This window comes from Schistocerca cancellata, chromosome 8 (assembly GCF_023864275.1).
Source record: "Schistocerca cancellata isolate TAMUIC-IGC-003103 chromosome 8, iqSchCanc2.1, whole genome shotgun sequence".
NCBI classification, from domain to species: domain Eukaryota; kingdom Metazoa; phylum Arthropoda; class Insecta; order Orthoptera; family Acrididae; genus Schistocerca; species Schistocerca cancellata.
The window spans coordinates 483955087-483978183 of NC_064633.1; positions in this window are offsets into that span (position 1 = coordinate 483955087).

Here is a 23097-nt window from a genome sequence, read left to right on the forward strand (position 1 = left end):
GCTCTCAAAATTCTGCCATCTGTCTCCCCACATCCACCACTGCTGGCGGCTCACCTCCAACTGCGCAACGCTACGTACTGTTCACATCCAGCTGCCCAATACTACAATAGGAAATATTCCAACAATGCAAATCAGCCACAGACTACCCTCTGCACAGTCAGTGATTTTCAATACAGAGCGCTACGTGGCGTTACCAACATAAAAACCTAAACAGCCTACTTACAACACAAATACCAATAATATTTTCTAGCGACGGTTCTACCTGTCACAGAGAATTGCTGTTCTGATCATTTACATACCCGCAGATAGTATGTACATGTACCAAGCCACATGACATCCGACCATTCCTTTTTGGTGCATCGCCGGCCGGAGTGGCCGTGCGGTTCTAGGCGCTACAATCTGGAACCGAGCGACCGCTACGGTCGCAGGTTCGAATCCTGCCTCGGGCATGGATGTGTGTGATGTCCTTAGGTTAGTTAGGTTTAATTCTAATTTATAGGCGACTGATGATCTCAGACGTTAAGTCGCATAGTGCTCAGAGCCATTTGAAGCATTTTTTTGGTGCTTCAGATTTTTTGTCAGGCAGTGTATATTCCAACGGATTAATTCTGTTTTCTTCCTTGTAAGAAAGAAGCAGGGTTGCAAAAGAGAGAATGGTACTGGTACTGCTGTCTGAATTTAAGCTGCACGGGCGGAAAGATGACGAGTGACCAAACAGGACTGGTAAGGTCGTTTTTGTATCCATCGCACGCGGCGTCGTGGTAAGTTGGCACGATTTCAGAGCCGGTCGAGCGGAGGATGAACTCATCGTGTGTCTCGAGTGCTTCTGGTGGGTCGCCTTCTACTGTGGCGGGGAACGACTGGAGCGCTCGCTACCGCAATGTGCGCCCAGCTGTCGAGCCGGCGACCCACGCGCTCGTGGCTACGACGTCTTTAAAGCTGGGTGCGACACTGAACCGGCGAGCTGCGAGGGAACAAGGAAGGAGAGGAGAGAAGAGGTCCCGCAGAGGAGGACGAGTCGATTTCCGCAATAATCGCGGCGGCGGCGGCGGCGGCGGTGCGTGGCTGGAGTGGAGTGGGGCGACCGGCCGCGGCGGCTGGAACCCGTCCGACCGGCCGCGGCCGCGGGTCGACAGCCGGACGCTCCGGCGCGGTTCCAGCTCCAGCCGGTGCCTGCCTGCCTGCCCGCGCTACTGCTCGTTTCCTGTCAGCGGCCAGATAACAGTAATTCAAGTGCCTTCCCACTGCCACGAGGTCAAGCTGGCGGGCCGCGCCATGCGGTAGCGGCGGGCGAAACTGCGTGCTCGCACTCCCAGTTACGCGCGCGTTCTCTGGATCTGCGGCAGACTAATGCAGCCTGTGAAACCTGCCGGTGGCCAGCCCGCTCTGAGCCGCTGCGAGCCCGGGGAGAAAGATTCTCTGCCGGACACACAGATGGCGTTAGCGTCCATTAAATTTTCTTTTTGTTGTGTAGGCACATGTTCTACATCTACACCTATATGCTGGGAACCTAGCGAGTTGGTGCAGTAGTTAGTACACTGGACTCCCACTCAAGAGAAGGCCGGTTCAAACCCGCGGCCGTCCATCCAGATTCAAGTTTTCCGTGACTTCCCTAAATCTCTCCAGACAAATGTCGGGATGATTCCATCGAAACATCGATTTCCTTCCCCATACTTGACACAATCCGAGCGTGTGCTCCATCTCTAAGGACCTCGATGTCGAAAGCATGTTCAACTCACTCCTCTTTTATAAGCTGGGAGTCATAGTGGAGAGCACAGCAAAATGGTTCAAAAGGCTCTGAGCACTATGGGATTTAAAATGGTTCAAATGGCTCTGAGCACTATGGGACTTAACATCTATGGTCATAAGTCCCCTAGAACTTAGAACTACTTAAACCTAACTAACCTAAGGACAGCACACAACACCCAGCCATCACGAGGCAGAGAAAATCCCTGACCCTGCCGGGAATCGAACCCGGGAACCCGGGCGTGGGAAGCGAGAACGCTACCGCACGACCACGAGATGCGGGCTATGGGACTTCACATCTGTGATCATCAGTCCCCTAGAACTTAGAACTACTTAAACCTAACTAACCTAAGGACATCACACACATCCATGCCCGAGGCAGGATTCGAACCTGCGACCGTAGCGGTCACGCGGTTCCAGACTGAAGCGGCTAGAACCGCACGGCCACACCGGCCGGAGGAAAAATGGCGTCATGGTTAAGTGGTTACGACTTTCGACTACTAGGTTGGCAAGACGTGTCCAAACCTTCCTCGTCCAATTTTTTTTTCCGCCGTTCGTTTTATTCAAATTTGTGTCAGTGTCGTGGTGTAACGTCCAACAGCGAGGTGTAAGGTAGGAACCTATGACAGCTTATTCTGCACAACTACTCTATCATGCGGGCGCTAATGACCGTAGCAGTTTGCGCCCTAAAACCGTAACAAAACAACTACTCTGTCTGCAGCCGAAAGGAAGTGCCTTTCGAATGGGAACCGCAAACGTTTGGTGACAAGGCGACAAGTCAACCGAATCCACCGGAAAGCACGTCTGATGTGTCATACACGGCATTAGTGACAGTACGCCTATCATAGAATAGGAATCTCTTACCGGCGCACCTAATTTGTACTGCTGGTATGTGAGTGAGATATGCCTCCTAGCTCGATATAGGTGTTCGTATCGATGTGAATATGATCACTCCCAAGCAACTCATCAAAATGTAGTAGTTGTCACAGTCCGCAGCTCGTGGTCGTGCGGTAGTGTACTCTCTTCCCACGCCCGGGTTCCCGGGTTTAATTCCCGACGGGGCAGCGATTGTCTCTGCCTCGTGATGACTGGGTGTTGTGTGATGTCCTTAGGTTAGTTAGGTTTAAGTAGTTCTAAGTTCTAGGGGACTGATGACCATAGATGTTAAGTCCCATAGTGCTCAGAGACTTTTAGTAGTTGTCATATTACCTGCAGCAAATGAATGCAACTGTTTCACAATCACATAGCTTCTCTGTGCTCTGCCAAAACGTATGTTTTTAACGTTTTTGAAGTTGCGTTCCGTTTTGGAAGTCTTGACCCTTGAATTCCTTTGTTGTAACATAACTCACACCCGTTTATCTGTTGTTTTCATTTCTGTGAGACGTGTATGTGGTATCTCGACTGGCCTCACTATTCGTTACATTTTCTTGCAACGGTAACTTATTCCTACCAGATGACTCACATTCTATAACCAATATATAGTACGAAAACTGCCAAGACTACAGAAAGAGAACAAACATTCCAATGACCAGACGGACAGCTCATAATATTGAAGAAAATGGGAGAAGCGAGTTTTCAACACGGCTCACCCACTTGGCAGTCCAACACTATGACCACTTACTCAAGACACCCGTGCTGTCTCAGGCTGCCGTTTATTGCCCTTGTTGTTCTTGGACCGTTCACTGACCATTAGAGCCAGAAGAAGGCCACTGCAGCCGTGGCCGAAACGTTGGTTTTTCTCCAGCAGCAGTAGTTTTTTACATTATGACGCGGAACCATACCCGCAAAACTTTTATGTTGCCTGTCATTTCATTAATGGTCATACTTATTATATTTCGCCCGAAAAATACGGATCGGTATGAATTTGCCTTTGGTGCATATGACACCACATACACTCCTGGAAATTGAAATAAGAACACCGTGAATTCATTGTCCCAGGAAGGGGAAACTTTATTGACACATTGCTGGGGTCAGATACATCACATGATCACACTGACAGAACCACAGGCACATAGACACAGGCAACAGAGCATGCACAATGTCGACACTAGTACAGTGTATATCCACCTTTCGCAGCAATGCACGCTGCTATTCTCCCATGGAGACGATCGTAGAGATGCTGGATGTAGTCCTGTGGAACGGCTTGCCATGCCATTTCCACCTGGCGCCTCAGTTGGACCAGCGTTCGTGCTGGACGTGCAGACCGCGTGAGACGACGCTTCATCCAGTCCCAAACATGCTCAATGGGGGACAGATCCGGAGATCTTGCTGGCCAGGGTAGTTGACTTACACCTTCTAGAGCACGTTGGGTGGCACGGGATACATGCGGACGTGCATTGTCCTGTTGGAACAGCAAGTTCCCTTGCCGGTCTAGGAATAGTAGAACGATGGGTTCGATGACGGTTTGGATGTACCGTGCACTATTCAGTGTCCCCTCGACGATCACCAGTGGTGTACGGCCAGTGTAGGAGATCGCTCCCCACACCATGATGCCGGGTGTTGGCCCTGTGTGCCTCGGTCGTATGCAGTCCTGATTGTGGCGCTCACCTGCACGGCGCCAAACACGCATACGACCATCATTGGCACCAAGGCAGAAGCGACTCTCATCGCTGAAGACGACACGTCTCCATTCGTCCCTCCATTCACGCCTGTCGCGACACCACTGGAGGCGGGCTGCACGATGTTGGGGCGTGAGCGGAAGACGGCCTAACGGTGTGCGGGACCGTAGCCCAGCTTCATGGAGACGGTTGCGAATGGTCCTCGCCGATACCCCAGGAGCAACAGTGTCCCTAATTTGCTGGGAAGTGGCGGTGCGGTCCCCTACGGCACTGCGTAGGATCCTACGGTCTTGGCGTGCATCCGTGCGTCGCTGCGGTCCGGTCCCAGGTCGACGGGCACGTGCACCTTCCGCCGACCACTGGCGACAACATCGATGTACTGTGGAGACCTCACGCCCCACGTGTTGAGCAATTCGGCGGTACGTCCACCCGGCCTCCCGCATGCCCACTATACGCCCTCGCTCAAAGTCCGTCAACTGCACATACGGTTCACGTCCACGCTGTCGCGGCAAGCTACCAGTGTTAAAGACTGCGATGGAGCTCCGTATGCCACGGCAAACTGGCTGACACTGACGGCGGCGGTGCACAAATGCTGCGCAGCTAGCGCCATTCGACGGCCAACACCGCGGTTCCTGGTGTGTCCGCTGTGCCGTGCGTGTGATCATTGCTTGTACAGCCCTCTCGCAGTGTCCGGAGCAAGTATGGTGGGTCTGACACACCGGTGTCAATGTGTTCTTTTTTCCATTTCCAGGAGTGTATTTCTGCGTATGAAATTATCTAAGATATTGAATTTTTCTTTAAAACAGGGACGAGATCAATACCTATTCCCAATATCGAGAAAATGGATTGTATATAGCGCGTTCGTGACACGCGAGAAGAAAATATTCAAAAGGTCCCTATAGTCTCAAAAATGTTCCGAGATATCGAAACAACATTTTCGCAAATGATAGGGAGGAATGTATTTTGTAATATAATACACTTGTGCATTTTTCTTACATACAGCGACGTACGAATGAGTGTAGACTTTCACGATGGAATTATTTAATGTTTTAAGAGTCATCTATAGTTAGCGAAATGAGAATTAGTATGGCTTTGCAACAAAATAAGTGAAGAAATCATGTGTTTTTTTCTATATCGAGAATGTACTTATTCATAAGCTTTTCACCTGATTTGTCCTCAGCTCCTCTTTTAATAAACCACTGTTTTATGATTCATTAGAAATCGTAACTGCATTAGGATGTCAGCGAGGTGACATCGTGTAGACTCCGTTTTGATTTGTCAAAAGATGCAAATTTTAACATGGTAACAATAGACATGTAGGTGATATTCGAAATTCATTACTGGTGAATGCGTGGTGTCAGCTGACAGGAAGTTTTAGCTGCTATAAGTAAAGTGAAGGAGGTACATCACTGACCACATCAAAAAACTTAAACAATTGTACCGTTAAATGCCTGTTTGTGAAAACTGGCACATGGACATTACACAGAAAAGAGTGTAAAAAATAGGGCTCACAAACAGATGATTGAAAAATTTCTAGACTGTGTTCCAACCGTGCACCAAGGTGTTATAAAATCTAAAATGACTGACAAACGAGGGAATACCTCAAACACGTGTAAGAAAACGGAATTTACTGACGTGAGGCTGTTGAGATCTTGCCTGGGGTTGAGTACGGCCCTCCTAAATCCAGCTGCGGTATTCTATATTTGTATGACACTCTTGAAATACTGACAAACACTCGCACCAATATCGCAGAACAATAAACTGTAGTCTCGATAGGCCAAGGTCCTGTCTCTACCCAATACCAACTCGTGCTGATAGATGTATCCCGCTCTTATTGAGGCATGGAACGATCTTCTATGCAGCAACCAAAATGCAGCTGCCATTTATAAATGTGGAAACTGCTGAATAACCTTTCTTCTTAAATATAGAATGTACATGACGTAGTAGTAACTAATTTGTATAGCTGTAGAGAAATGCTACTCATCGTGCATATCCAAGTAGGCAGTGCACTTAATGCCACTTTGGCGTTGGCTGCAAGGAGTCTTCATCATGTAGCAATTTTAAGTAGCAACTGTATAGTTGTGGCTTGCGCTCTTTGCCAGTCACGGGGAATACACAATAAAGCAGCAGAGGAACTGTTATAGGCATGCGCATTCAAATACAGCGATATGTAAACAGGCAGAACACGGCGCTGCGGTCGGCAACGCCTATTTAAGACAACAAGTGTCTGACGCATTTGTTAGATCGGTTGGTGCTGCTACAATAGCAGGTTAACAAGATTTGAATGAGTTTGAACTTGGTGTTATAGTCGGCGCACGAGCGATTGGACACAGCATATCCTAGGTAGCGATAAAGCGGGGATTTACCCGTACGATCATTTCACTAATGTACTGTCAATATCAGGAATCTGGCAAAACATCAAATCTCCGACATGGCTGCGGCCGTAAAAAGATCTTGGAAGAAGGGGACCAACGACGACTGAAGAGAATCGTCCAGCGTGACAGAAGTGCAAGCCTTCCGCACATTGCTGCAGATTTCAGTGCTGGGATATCAGCCAGTGGCAGCGTGCGAACCATTCAGCGAAACTTCCGAAACGTCATCGATATGGGCTTTCGGAGCCAAAGGCCCACTCATGTACCACTGATGACTGCACGACATAAAGCAAAACGCCCATTCTGGGCCAGGCAACACCGACATTGGACTGTTGATGACTGGAAACATGTTCTGATTTGATCCATTATAAATGGTTCTGAAAGCCTGCGACTGTGAAAGCAATAGGTTTGTTTATAAATAACTCATCTGCTGCCAATCACCATTTTTTTATTTTACTTTTCGCACAACGCGTTTCGGGAAATGATTCCCATTTTCAAGTGCGTTTTTTGTGTTTGTTATGCCATTTCTGTGCATTGTTTATTTAAAATGTTTTCGTTGTTTAAAAGTGTACAACAAGTTGTGTGTGATGTTTAGTGTGTGTGAGACTCTGCACAAGTGGACCATGTTGTTGTTGTTGTTGTTGTTGTTGTTGTTGTGGTCTTCAGTCCTGAGACTGGTTTGATGCAGCTCTCCATGCTACTCTATCCTGTGCAAGCTTCTTCATCTCCCAGTACCTACTGCAGCATACGTCCTTCTGAATCTGATTAGTGTATTTATCTCTTGGTCTCCCTCTACGATTTTTACCCTCCACGCTACCCTCCAATACTAAGCTGGTGATCCCTTGATGCCTCAGAACATGTAAGTGGACCATAAGGAAACTTAAAGTCAACGAAATGAAGCAAACTCTCACACATCGACATCACATAGAAATGGCATAAGAAACACAAAAAACGGACTTGAAAATAGGAATCATTTCTCGAAACGCGTCGTGCGAAAAACAAAGAAAATCGTGACTGGTAGCAGATGAGATATTTATAAACAAACCTATTGGAAACATGTTGCCTGGTCGGACGAGTCTCGTTTCAAATTGTATCGAGCGGAATGACGTATACAGGTATGGAGACAATTTCATGAATCCTTGGACCTTGCATTCAGCAGGGGACTGTTCAAGCTGGTGGAGGCGCTGTAATGATGTGGGGCGTGTCCGGTTGGAGTGATATGGGACCCCTAATACGTCTAGATACGACTTTGACAGGTGACACGTGCGTAAGCGTCCTGTCTGATCACATACATCCATTCATGTCTATTGTGCATGTCGACGGACTTGGACAATTCCAGGAGGACAATGCGATACCCACACGTCCAGGATTGCTACAGAGTGGCTCCAAGAACACTCTCCTGAGTTTAAAGACTTCCGATGGCCACCATACACCCCAGACATGAACGTTATTGAGCATATTCGGGATGCCTCGCAACGTGCTGTTCAGAAGAGATCTCGACCCCGTCGTACTCTTACCGGTTTATGGACAGCCCTGCAGGATTCATGATGTCATTTCCCTCCAGCACTACTTCAGACATTAGTCGAGTCCAGGCCACGTCGTGCTGCGGCACTTCTGGGAGCTCGTGGGAGTCCTACACGATATTAGGTAGGTGTATCTGTTTCTTTGGCTCTAAAGTGTATATCTGTTCAGGGGGTAAGTTATAGTCTAAAATGGAGCCATTTTGCTCACAAATTCGGTATGTACCTTAAAAGGGGCTCCATCGAACACAGAAACTTAGCTAGTAATATTTTTATAGCAGTCGCACAGTGTATGTATAACGGATAAAGTGGAATTCTTTATTATCAAAAAGCTTCGACTGCTTATCGCCAACCGATATTCAACCAAGTTATCCAAGGATTATGAGGAATCTGATCATTTACTTTATATGATCACAACTGGCGTGGGACGTGAGAGAAAATGTGAATATGGGTCTTCTTTCTGTTTTTCTATTACAGTTGTCACGGATTTTAACATTTGTTGGCGGTAGTTTTCAGGTGAAGACAGTTTATAGAATAAAATTTTCACTCAGCTGTGGAGTGTGCACTGATATGAAACTTGCCGGAGGATTAAAACTGTGTGCCGACCGAACCAAGACTCGAACTCAGGACCTTGTCTCCACAATATCCTTTTTTCCAGAAGCGCTAGTCCTGTAAGTTCTCAGGAGAACTTCTCTGAGGTTTGGAAGGTAGAAGACGAGGTACTGGCGGAAGTAAAGCTGTGACTTGGGTAGCTTAGCTGGGAGAGCACTTGGCCGCGAAAGGAGAAGTCCTGAGTTTGAGTGTCGATCCGGCATATAATTTTAAGTTTTAGAAGATAATTTTTTCACTCTTGTGAGTATAGTTAGTGAATTCTATTGTTTATTTAGCCCTAACACCCACGGTAGCTTTGTTTCGCTGCTACAGTTCCTTAAAAGTGTCTGAGTGCACAACTTGCTGGTTGAACACTTGTTTGCCAAGGTGGATCTATAGCAGAAATCGGGCAATACAATAATAAAAAACAAATGATATTAATTAAGAGAATGTTACAAAATGGTGCTTAACTTTGATGTAATTAGATGCCTGGAACTTGATGTCCAAAACCTAAAACAACGAAATCTAAATAATTTTTATGCCTCTTGGGAGTCTGTGATATTGTCACTATAACTAGTAGTAGTGATTGCAGGCACAGTCGATAGTCCAGTTACTCCGTCATAGCGACCGCCAAGTGGGTAAGTGCTATTAAAAGTACACTGTACTCAGATGGCTACAGGTACTAAAATTGAGTATCTAACTACTGGTTGGGAACAGCAATAGTGCCTGCGATGGGTCGTACGTTGTGCCTGTCAGCGGAAGATTTTCCATGCCTATGTGTCATTTGAAGAGCGAGGTGCCAAAGCAAGGTTGTTACCTTGCAATGTAACCACGAGGAAGGAATGTTAGTCTCTGCAAGCCGCATCGACTAATGAGCAACACCGGCGTAGCCAAGGCCACAGACGTTTCGACACGGCACCGCAACGGCTCTTCTACTTACGGCCGAGCACAGAACCGCTCTGTCCAAATGTGATCACCTCCTAAGATAACAGCATCGGCTTACAGTAGGCCTCCAGAGTAATCAATGTATTATGAGAAACTCAAAGTGAAAGTTATTGTTAAATATACTCTGTGAGGCTTGTAAACTGACTGTATCAAGTGATATGTTGCTGTTCAGAGACGTACCAGTGGAAATAGATTGTACAAAGTTAATGAGTTCTTCTTATCTACGTCATACACTGAATCGCCAAAGAAACTGGTATAGACATGCGTATTCAAATACAGAGATATGTAAACAGGCAGAATACAGCACAAGTGTCTGGCGCAGTTGTTAGATCGGCTACTGATGCTGTAATGGCATATTATCAATATTTAAGTGAGTTTGAATGTGGCGTTATAGTCTGCGAACGAGCGATAGGACACAGTATCTCGGAGGTAGCGATGAAGTGGGGATTTTGCCGTACGACCACTTCACGAGTGTACTGTGAACGTCAGGAGTCGGTAAAACATCGAATCTCCGACATCTTGCGGTCGGAAAATGATCCTTCAAGAACGGGATCAACAACGACTGAAGAGAATCGTTCAACGTGACAAAAGTGCAACTCTTACGCAAGCAAATTGCAGCAGATTTCAATAATGTGCCATCATCAAGTGCCATTCAACGAAGCATCATCGATATGGGCTTTTGGAGCCGAAGGCCCACTCGTGTACCCTTGATGACTGCATGACACAAAGTTTTACGCCTCTCCTGGGCCCGTCAACACTGACATTGGACTGTTGATGACTGGAAACATGTTAGACGAACCTTGTTTCAAATTGTATCGAGCGGATCGACGTGTACGCGTATGGAGACAAACTTTTGAATCCACGAATCCTGCATGTCAGCAGGGGACTGTTCAAGCTGGTGGAGGCTCTGTTATGGAGTGGGGCGTGTGCAGTTGGAGTGATATGGGACCCCTAAGACGTTTAGATACGACTCTGACAAGTGACATGTACGTAAGCATCCTGTCTGATCACCTGCATCCATTCATGACCACTGTGCATGTCCACGGACTTGGGCACTTCCAGCAGGACAGTGCGACACCCACACGTCCAGAATTGCTGCAGGGTGGCACAAGGGACACTCTTCTGAGTTTAAACACTTCCGCTGCCCACCAAACTCCCCAGACATGAGCATTATGGAGCATGTCTGGGATGCCTTGCAACGTGATTTTCAGAAGAAATCTCCACCAACTCGCACTCTTGCGGATTTATTGACAAGCCTGCAGAATTCATGACGTCAGTTCCTTCGAGCACTACTTCAGACATTAGTCGAGTCCACGCCACGTCTTGTTGCGGCACTTCAGCGAGCTCGGGGGGACAGTACATGATGCTGGGCAGGTGTACCAGTTTCTTTGGCTCTTCGGTGTAATAAAGTGAATTAATATTTTATGTGTTACAAGATCCACTGGGTCTCCTCCCGGAGCAAACCAAAGAACCCACAATCGTACTAGCGAGTGTTTTCGTTCGGCACAACACTGCACCCGTACAAGTTGGAACCAGTGTAGCCCACGGCCGGCTCCACTCTCTTTGGAGGCTGTCCACATTATCGACTGATGACTCGGCTGGTCCCAGCGGAGGTTCGAGTCCTCCCTCGGGCATGGGTGTGTGTGTTTGTCCGTAGTATAATTTAGGTTAAGTAGTGTGTAAGCTTAGGGACTGATGACCTTAGCAGTTAAGTCCCATAAGATTTCACACACATTTGAACATTTTTTGAATTTGACTGATGACTACTACATTCAGACAGGTGTGGCGTGGAAGCAACAAAATTGACCGCTTTTGTGAGCGCTAGGAAATGAGAGGTGCCAGGTGAGGGGATGAGCCTGTGTGGTGGCCGCCTTTCGAGGTATTTGTCGCGTACCCTTAAGCCTGGTACAAAATATTTACAATGTGATTTAGCGGAGCCTGTTATCTGTAGAAGAGACAATCCCAGATAGAGGATAAATGAATGGCTTCCAGACGTGACAAACAGTAAGGATTCACGAACGATAACGAAGGCGAGAATCGTCCAGAGGCGAAAATAGCAGATGAGAAAATTCCGAAGGTTCCGCAAAGGTCTTTAGGTGTAGGTCTGCTGAAGTCACCCATTGATGACTAGATTCCAAACGACCTGGTGGGCCCATCAATACCGATGACTGCTATGTCATCCTCTGCCAATGGTGTCATTGGATGCTGTATAGAGGGGTGTGGGATCAGCACACCGCTCTCCCGATCGTTGCCAGTTTTCGTGATCTGAAGCCTCTACTACTTGGTCAAGTAGCTCCTCAATTGACATCAAGAGGCTTAGTCAATCCTGTTCTACTCCTCCCACCAAGAAATAATCCCTGTCAGTACCGGAAATCGACCCTGGGTAGTCCCAAACGCACTGATCACTGAGCTACGAAGGTGGACGATTAGATCCCATAGATCGACTAAAATCACAGGGATGTTGATGGTTATTTCTCATCCGATAGTACAAACACGATCTGGTGTGCAAGATGTATCAGAGAGTCGAAATAATCTCAGACTTCAAGAATAATATAATAATTCCAATCCCACAGAAAGCAGGTGTTGACAGGTGTGAAAATTACCGAACTGTAATTTTAATAAGTCACGGCTGCAAAATACTAACACGAATTCTTTACAGAGGGATGGAAAAACTGGTAGAAGCCGATCTCGGGGAAGATCAGTTTAGATTTTGTAGAAATGTTGGAACACGTGAGGCAATACTGACCCTACGACTTATCTTAGAAGTTACATTAAGGAAAGACAAACCTACGTTTCTAGCATTTGTAGACTTAGACAAAGCTTTTGACAATGTTGACTGGGATACCCTCTCTCACATTATGAAGCCGACAGGGGTAAAATACAGGGAGCGGAAGGCTATTAGCCGGCCGCTGTGCCCGAGCGGTTCTAGGCGCTTCAGTTCGGAACCGCAGCTGCTGCTACGGTCGCACGTTCGACTCCTGCCCCGGGCATGGATGTGTGTGATGTCCTTGGGTTAGTTAAGTTTAAATAGTTATAAGCCTAGGGGACTGATGACCTCAGATGTTAAGTCCCATAGTGCTTAGAGCCACTTGAACTATTTTGAAAGCCTATTTACAATTTGTGCAGAAACCAGACTGCACTTATAAGAGTCGAGGGGGTATGAAAGGGAAACAGTGGTTGAGAAGTGAGAAAGGCATGGTTGCACCCTGTCTCCAATGTTATTCAGTCTGTATGTTGAGCAAACAATAAAAGAAAGAAAAGAAAAATTTGGAGTAGGAATTAAAGTCCATGGAGAAGAACTAAAAACATTGAGGTTTGCCGATGATATTGTGATTCTGTCAGGTACAGCAAAGGACCTGGAAGAGCAGTTGAACGGAATGGGCTGTGTCTTGAAAGGAGGATGTAAGATGAACATCAACAAAAGCATATAGAGAGTAATGGAACGTAGTCGAATTAAATCAGGTGATGCTGAGGGAATTAGATTAGTAAATGAGACACTTAAAGTAGTAAATGAGTTTTGCTATTTGGGGAGCAATATAACTGGTGATGGTCGATGTTGAGAGGATATAAAATGTAGGCTTGCAATGGCAAGGAAAGCGTTTCTGAAGAAGAGGAATTTGTTAACATCGAGTATAGATATGAGTGTCAGGAAGTCTCTTATGAAAGTATTTATGTAGAGTGTAGCCATACATGGAAGTGAAACATGGACGATAAATAGATTAGCCGAGAAGAGAATAGAAGCTTTCGAAGAATGCTGAAGATTATGTGGGTAGATCACGTAACTAATAAGAAGGTACTGAAGAGAATTGGAGTGAAGGAGACATCGTGGCACAACCTGAGTAAAAGAAGACTTCGGTTGGTAGGACACGTTCTGAGGCATCAAGGGATCACCAGTTTAGTACTGGAGGGAAGCGTGGAGGGTAACAATCGTATAGGGAGACCAAGAAATAAATGCATCAAGCAGATTCAAAAGGATGTAGGTTGCAGTAGTTACTTGTAGATGAAGAGGCTTTCACAGGATAGGGTAGCATGGAGAGGTGCGTCAAACCAGTCTCAGGATTGAAGACTACAGCAACAACAACATTACAAATAATCTCAGACATTATCTATTAGACAAGCAAATCCCTAGTTCTTTAAAGAATTGAAAATCCATTTAAATAACGGTTTTAAACGTTTTATCACTTTACAAATCAGTTAAGGTCTTAAATATCTGACGCTAAGAGATCACTTGGGATTTCATCACCAAGACTTCAACACAAATCATTAATGACGACAGAACAATGGGAAACAACCACTACTTTGGGCCCCAGTCAATAAGACTGGATAATATACTGAAGCGCCAAAGAAACTGGTATAGTCACACGTATTCACGTACAGCGATATGTAATCAGGGAGAATACGGCGTTGCAGCCGGCAACGCCTATGTAAGACAACAAGTGTCTGGCGCAGTTGTTGGATCGGTTACTGCTGCTACAATGCAGGTTATCAAGACGTGAGTGAGTTCGAATGTGGTGCTATAGTCGGCGCACGAGCGATTGAACACATCTCCGAGGTAACTTTGAAGTGGGAATTTCTCCCGTACGACGATTTTACGGATGTACCGTGGGTACCAGGAATCCGGTAGAATGTCAAATCTCCGACATCTCTGCGATCGGAAAAAGACCCTGCAAGAACGGGATCAACAACGGCTGAAGAGAATCGTTCAACGTGACACAAGTGGAACCCTACCGGAAGGAGCTGCAGATTTCAATGCTGGGCCATCAAGAAGTGTCAGCGTGCGAACCATTCAATGAAACATCATCGATATGGGTTTTCGGAGGCGAAGGACCACTCGTGTACTCTTGATGACTGCACTACAAAAAACTTAACGCCTCGCCTGGCCCCGTCAACACCGACATTGGACTGTTGATGACTGGAAATATGTTGCCTGGTCAGACGGGTCTTGTTTCAAATTGTACCGAGCGGATGGACGTGTACGGGTATGGAGACAACGTCATGAATTCATGGACCCGTATGTCAGCAGGGGACTGTTCAAGCTGGTGGAAGCTCTGTAATGGTGTGGGGCGTGTGCAGTTGGAGTGATATAGGACCCCTGATACGTCTAAATACGACTCTGACAGGTGACATGTACGTACGCATCCTGTCTCATCATCTGCATAAATTCATGTCCATTGCGCATTCTGGCGGACTTGGGAAATTCCAGCAGAACGTGAGATACCTCTCACGTCCAGCATTGCTACAGAGTGGCTCCAGGAACACTCTCCTGAGTTTAAAGACTTCCACTGGCCACCAAACTCCCCAGACACGAGCATTATTGAGCATATTTGGGACGCCTCGCAACGTGCTATTCAGAAGAGATCTCCACTCCCTCGTACTCTTACGGATATATGGACAGCACTGCAGGATTCATGGTGCCACTTTCCTCCAGCACTACTTCAGATATTAGGCGAGTGAATGCCACGTCTTGTTGCGGCACATCTGAAGTGGAAACCAGCGATAACAGTTGCGAGGTGCCGGGGCTATCAGTGTATTTAACACTAAATTCTTCTAGAATCTTCATATGGAAATGATGCCCCCCGCCTCCTTTTCTAACTCCGACTTTTGCTGTTGCACATGGATTAAGAGGAAACACGAACTGACTGTAATCGACTCTGCAAGTGGATTAGAAAAGAGTTTGGCACTTACAATAATTTAATTTGATAGAAATTAATTTGATGAAGTAAAGTTTCATTAACGTAGTGAGAAATGAAAGGGTTGCTTTACCGATCCACGGAATGAAAGTTCTGTCCAAAATAACAATTTGATTTATTATGACTAAACTCAAAATAATAAACAAAACACATGAAACATTTACCATACGTCAAATTGGATACTCAAATAGATTCTGTGAACGTGAAGTTGTCGGTAAACTTTACTGTGACATTTATGACCAAGTGGTATGTAGAGCTAATTCCTTGCAACTCAAATCTTAAGAGAAACACCCAGCCAACTCAATATTAATCGCTCATACAGTAGTGAGAACTCAGACGATGAACACCCAAGACAGAACCACGTTAGAAAAGACGGGAACAGGCGCGGTCTGCTGAGCTCTGATTGTCACATAGCTAAATTCCCTAATCTGCCGGTGCTGCAGACGTACATTACCAGCTGTCTTCTTAACTGCAAGGACACGATCTGGCATACCGAAGGCGATGGCTGGTTGCTTCGACGTCCCGTCGTGGTGATGATAACGTCGCGAGTGTAGCCGGAAACAAATTATCCTGGTCTGGTTGTTCCAGACTAAAGACTTTCTAGCAACAGAAATGCGCCTCTGAGGGAGACGAAGAAGGCTCGCTACACAGTCACTGACGGTGCAGTGATTGATTTTAATAAGTGAAGTCACACAGTAACTCCGATACAATCAACTTCAGCCAAACCCGCTCAAGACGGACAACATAGGCCACTTGTACGCAGAACGCTCAATTGCCAACTGTACTCGGAAAGTTATGTTGAAGTCGAAACTTCAGCAACTTCGTCAAACAGTTGTAATTAAATGAAATTATATTAGACGGCCAGTCTTGTAACCTACGCCGACCAAAAGGCGAGAGCCGACCACCACAAGTGCACCCGTACAAACCGAACACAGAACATTCTCGCCCTCACGACAGTGGCTGTGGTTACGTGCCAATCAGCAACTCGAAAACTGGCGGAAAATTCCACTCTATTGCCGAAGCACTACTATACCACCAATGGAGATACTTCGCCCCAATTTTTGTGCCGATTTTGCTACGTCATGGAGCTATCCCCTGTGCAAAGCAATCACAGTTATGATTTTGCAGAAAACGCAGGAATTTGCCCGCCAAGACTGCCTGGGAACACAAGTCATTCCCACACCTGGCTGATAGCCCGTCAGAAAGTGTTTTCGCTAAGTTTCTGCGAAGTAACGGAATCTCTAGCCCCACTGCTCCTTCAGGCCCCTGTGGGCCTGTCGCCCCCGCTCTTATGACAATGTCGGCGTCTGGACAGCATGCACACGACTACCTCACACCCGTCGGCATAACCCTTTCAAGATCAGCAGAACCTGCCTGTCACCGGACCACCCGGGTGACGAGAGATGCTGCATGGGAAATTCGCGTGTGAAGGAATAGCAACTTTTCACCGCATGCAATTAGAGAGGAAAATATTCATATCTTCTGAGTTCTCAATACTAGCCTTGTAATGACCATACTCGGCTATACTTACCCAAATCGAATTACTCAGAGTAGATAGAACTAAGACTCTTTGGAGGAGAATAATACATATGTGGCTATAAATTTTTTCTCATTAATATGTATTTTTATACAAAAAGTCCACAGAGAAATGTACTGCTTTGTTTTCTTCCTCATAGTCTATTTTCACAGAATACAGAAAAGTTGTATGTATGGCTTTTCAGCTGATGACTAGAAAACTACTACGGTATCATAGTATGCAATAACAAAAAAATGTTCAAGATTGGAGTAACGGGAAGAAGTTGTTAGACAGAGAAAGGGTTGGTAGGAAATGTACATAAAGATGGGAAAGGAGGAGATAGACTGAGAGAGGGGGACGAGGAGATCGAGAAAGAGGGAGGAGCTGGACAGACAGAGGAGGAAAAGCTGATGGACAGAGAGAGGGGGAGTATGAGGAGATGGACAAAGAGAGGGGGAGGAGAAGATGAACCGAGAGAGGGAGGGAGGGGAAGAGGAGGATATTAGGATATACAGGGCGTTTCAAAAAGATTGAGTTGGTTTCAAAACTCTATATTTACTAGCAAACGTATATTATGAAAGGTGGCTACACTGAGCCACAGCGCCAGAGATCGCGCCAGAGAGTTTTGTTCCGCCGCCTCCACTGGCAGTGATTATTGAGAAGTAGCGGCAGGCAGTTCTTGTCGAGAAGCGGTGCTAGGCGGTTCTTGTTCAGATGTAGTGGAGAGTTCTTGCGGAGACGTTGTTGTGGACATTTTGTTTATTCCATGTTTGATGCAGTTGTTTGATGGGAGAGATAGCAGATGTTATTCTAATGGAGATATTGTAATGATCAGAGTGCATTTCGTCAATATATATGAAGGTAACAAATTCCCTGTTTTTTTTCTTTTTATTATTTCTGTATCTCAAATAATGCATCATTACAGGTTCAGTCAACAAAGCATCTGGCTTGTGTTCTTGTATTAGAGTGTAATTCTGCTTTCCTTACGCAATTATAGTATTTCTAATTTTCTTTTATCACGTCAGTATAATTGGTATTTAAAAATTCTTGTCTTGTTGAAGAAGAACCGTGCCAGATGTGCGTTGAGTCATACTACCACACACAGAACAGCTACACTTGTGCTTTGTTGGCTTCGTAGATTTTATAGTTGCTGGGGACTTAATTAATTAACTGTGTTAACGAAAATTTTCATTTCATTCTTTGTTGTTGTTCCATGCAGTCAGATTGCGTACAAAAACTAGTCAGGGCCAGCCGTTTACGAGACTTGCGTAATTGGACAAACAGCTACTAAAAAGTATTTTTTTTTATTTCAATTAAGCCCCCATGCAATTACAATGGGATGAATTGCAGAATACTCACTATGCTGTTACAAATGCTCTTCGTATCTACCACCATTAGCACGAACAACGGCTACACGATAGCTAAATTAGTCAAAAACTTTACACAACGTGTCTGCTTTTACAAAAGTTTTTGGTGGCTGTTATTCTGTTCTTCACTTATGGTACGACACCAGTTAAAGGGGAGATGAACACACTTTCCTGATATATCGCAACAAGAGAAAATCGCGTGGGGTTATGTCCGGCGATCTTGGAGGCCAAAAATGCAGCGCACTATGTCGGGGTCCCGAGCGCCACATCCAGTGATGTGGTAAAGGGCCACTGAGAAGATGTACATTATTGTGCCAGTGTAGTGGAGCTCCACCCTATTGGAAAATTAAGCCGTCGGAGTCCTTCAACATGCGGTCGTGCATTATACTGCTGAAATGTAGGGTTTCGCAGGGATCGAATGAAGGGTGGAGCCATGGGTCGTAACACATCTGAAATGTAACGTCCACTGTTCAAAGTGCCGTCAATGCGAACAAGAGGTGACAGAGAAGTGTAACCAATGGCACCCCATACCATCACGCCGGGTGATACGCCAGTATGGTGATGACGAATACACGCTTCCAATGTGCGTTCACCGCGATGTCGCCAAACACGGATGCTACCATCATGATGCTGTAAACAGAACCTGGATCCATCGGAAAAAATGCGGTTTGCCATTCGTTCACCCAGGTTCGTCGTTGAGTACACCATCGCAGGCGCTCCTGTCTGTGATGCAGCGTCAAAGGTAACCGCAGCCATGGTCTCCGAGCTGATAGTCCATGGTACTGCAAACGTCGTCGAAGTGTTCGTGCAGATCGTTGTTGTCTTGCAAAGTCCTCATCTGTTGACTCAGGGATCGAGACGTGGCTGCACGATCCGTTACAGCCATGCGGATAAGATGCCTGTCATCTCGACTGCTAGTGATACGAGGCCGTTGGGATTCAGCACGGCGTTCCGTATTGCCCTCCTGAACCTACCGATTCCATATTATGCTAACAGTCATTGGATCTCGATCAACGCGAGCAGCAATGTCGCGATACGATAAAGCGCATTCGCGATAAGCTACAATCCGACCTTTATCAAAGTCGGAAACATTGATGGTACGCATTTCTCCTCCTTACACGAGACATCACAACAACGTTTCACCAGGCAACGCCGGTCAACTGCTGTTCGTGTATGAGAAATCGGTTGGAAACTTTCCTCATGTCAGCACGTTGTAGGTGTCGCCACCGGTGCCAACCTTGTGTGAATGCTCTGAAAAGCTAATCATTTGCATATCACAGCATCTTCTTCCCGTCGGTTAAATTTCGCGTCTGTAGCACGTCATCTTCGTGGTGTAGCAGTTTTAATGGCCACTAGTGTAGTCATATTGTATACGCTATGAACGAAATTAGCCGAAGTTAGGCGTTCTTAATTGCTTTTGCTTCATTTCCACATAAACAACTATACTTGTTTTCTTAGTTAACTAACCTCATTCAAGTATGAACTCAAAAAGCGTCCATTTTACGAGCCACACAATTACTTTGGTACGATCGCCGCTCGTCTGTGGCGTCACGATACAGATGTTTAGCCTTGTCACTAGTTGGTGTTGCTCCAAAAAGAAATGTGTGTGAAATCTTATGGGACTAAACTGCTAAGGTCATCAGTCCCTAAGCTTACACACTACTTTACCGAAATTATCCTAAGGACAAAAACACACACCCATGCCCGAGGGAGGAGTCGAACCTCCGCCGGGACCAGCCGCACAGTCCATGACTGCAGTGCCCCAGACCGCTCGGCTAATCTCGCCCGGCGTTGTTGGTACAGCCCGCATCGTTCACAGTGCGAATTTCATATCTTTGTCCGCTTCAAGGAAGACATGCGTGAACCTCGGTTTCAGTCGACGAGGAAGTGCGGGACTTGGTGCAGTTGTGGGTTTGTCAGCGGCCGACAGCGTTCTACGAAATAAGAACTGATCCTTTCGCCTCCCAGCATGATAAATGTCTTAACGCGCGTGGTGATTATTTTTGAGTGGAACCATTCCACGGTCCGGTGTCGTGGGTATTCGCCTTCCATTTGACTGTCGCTTATAGTTCGGGACAGTCGTCGGCGATATCTGTTATCAACAAATTGCTATCCACTGCTGTTGACTGTGGCGCCGACAGCGAAAATTGAATCGAGGTACTCAAAGTAAACGTTTGACCTTAAATGTATCATTGCGTTTTCTGTTTGCGATACGATGAAACCATGCAGAACAGCAAATTGAAAGATTAGTGTTTTAGTGTTGCTGGATCACTAGATGAAATATCCTTGGGGGTAAGTTGACTGAAAAGTTACAACCCCAAAAATGTATAACATTGCATTTGGTAAGACAAACGTAAATATATTCTTTCTTATAGGAATCATCCTTGTATTACATATGTGTGTGCAATCTCTATAACGTGTAGCCGCTTTTGAATATACTGAAAAGCAAATAGGTATATTAATTTGAACAGAGACGACTTGATTCTAGCTGAAAGAAATGTACTGCATGTAATCACCGAAAGCACTGCTTGCCGACATGTTTCTGGCGAATTAAAATTACAGATGATCAAACTGCTCAGCTACGCAGTTACAAATGCAGGACATCTGGAGAGAAAAAGAACAGTGAAATAGTATCGTACTCGTAGCACCGCCTGTGACTGCGAGGAAAACGGGAATGCATTAAGGGAAAATCGTTCATTACTGGATGGGTCTGTTTTGGTTTCCCTGTATTTATTCAGTTTCTTACAAACAAGTCTGACATATAAGGTGGACTCGGAAATAACAATACTCAAAACCCATCAAGAGAATGAAAAACTCCCCTTCTAATGAAGAGAGTAAGAGATATCAACGTACGTTATGCTAGAAACATTAGAGTAAGTGGCAAGGAAATAATTGTATCCGCTACTCGTCCACATGGGATTTAGTTCCATAAAGAAAGGTAACTATGCAATAACATTTTCACAATACCTTCGTATAATGTTCGACATAAAGAAAGCTACTAAAGCACGCAGGTGAATTGCTTCCAGCTGCAAGAGGCCATGTAAGCATTTTACAAGAACAGATTATAAAAGATTGCATAAATATCCTCGTTCACATGGCTATAAAGCTCGAACCCATTTTTGAAACCCCGTGTTCCGGTTCGCGTAATCCGTTAGTAAAACGAATCAATTTACCACTCATGAAAGAATTATCTGTAGTAGAGTGAAGTTAATGCAGGAAATTATCATAGCTATACATTCTCAATGCAAAAGAGCATCATGCGATCTCACCAGTTAAAGCAACATGCAGCAGCCTCTGCATATGAATCTGCTCGTCTTTGAAATTCTGCCACGAGTGCCTAAACCAAAATCCGGCGCTTCGAAACCGTGATTGTTCAGCCATTCCAAAGAACGCTGTTATTCTGCTGCGTGTTAAACCACATGCGGTTGCACAAGCTGTACCATCAATTGACACACACACGCACCTTTGTAATAAATCGTCTATAACAGCTTACGTTAGGCAATGAACTCGTTCACCATTCACTGTTCACTTTCATTGTTCACCTGTCACTGTTCACCGCTTACCATTTACAGTATACCCATTTACCAGTTCGAGCTTGCAAAGTATGGTACAAAGATGTGGAAAATAATGTTGTGGCACTCGATGCAAACAATGAATTTTGTTGTTTCTGACGTATTTTGCAGGCATTTTAAACGTGGAAAGAATACGGTAGTACTTCACAAGCGTAGTAGAACAATTTAGATGTGGAAAATAATTAGTTTGAGGGGCTATTGTACCACACACCATCCATAGTTCATAGATCGAAGTATTAACATTTACAAATCCTTCCATTATTGGTGATGACAAACAACATTAGCATAAAGCAGCAGTTGATTTTATTTCCCATTTTGACGTATCACAAACATAATTGTAAGCTTGTGATAATAAGCGACATTCATCACAGAACCTACCCGTTTTCTAGCAATACCAGCTTTCGCTATCTACTTGCATGATGAATTGTCCCTTCAGCAGGAAATATCATAGTTAACTCCGAAAGTTAAGTCTGTTCTCTCAAAGCATCTGGGAAAAAACCGAGGTATCAAGACTCAGAAACTTGATGTATGTCTTCCTTGACATATCTGTGCTAAATTCTAGCACACAGTTTACTAACGTCGATTCCAGACCAAACGTTTTGAAATATTTGGAAGTTTCGTATAGTCGCGCCAGTGTTTCTACAGCTCATCTTTTCCTCAAAAGACTTCTGATTTTGATTTAATATATTTCATGTCTGCAAGAACAGTACAAGACATCAATTTACCAAACTTTATTGCCAAAACACACCCACCTTTAATAGTGTCTATATTTAATACTATTTAATCTAAAACTGGGGCATTGACACACGACGAAAACTACGTTCAGCGAGAATTTTGTAGTCAACTTTTGCGTGTTCTTTTCCATTATACGTTCAGTGTCCGAAGTACGAGTAAAATTACGAGTATGTAATGAGTCGTGAGAGACGTGTTTTTGACGGAAGAATAACGTTGTTTACTTTCGTCGACAATTGCGCTTTAAGCTGTAAGTTACAGCAGGAGTAGTGTCCATTTTTATTTCTCAATACAGTATGCGTGTCATACGACACCGATCTAGGAGAGACAGATGCAATGAATATCAGTAGCATTTTCGAACTACCATAGAGTACCGTAGACTCTCATAAGTAAGCGTAGACTTCAGTAGCTTGATCAGCTCATGTTGTATCAGCTTTACCTGTACATTAGGTGGGTTGCATATTTATTGAACATTACGTCATTTCGAA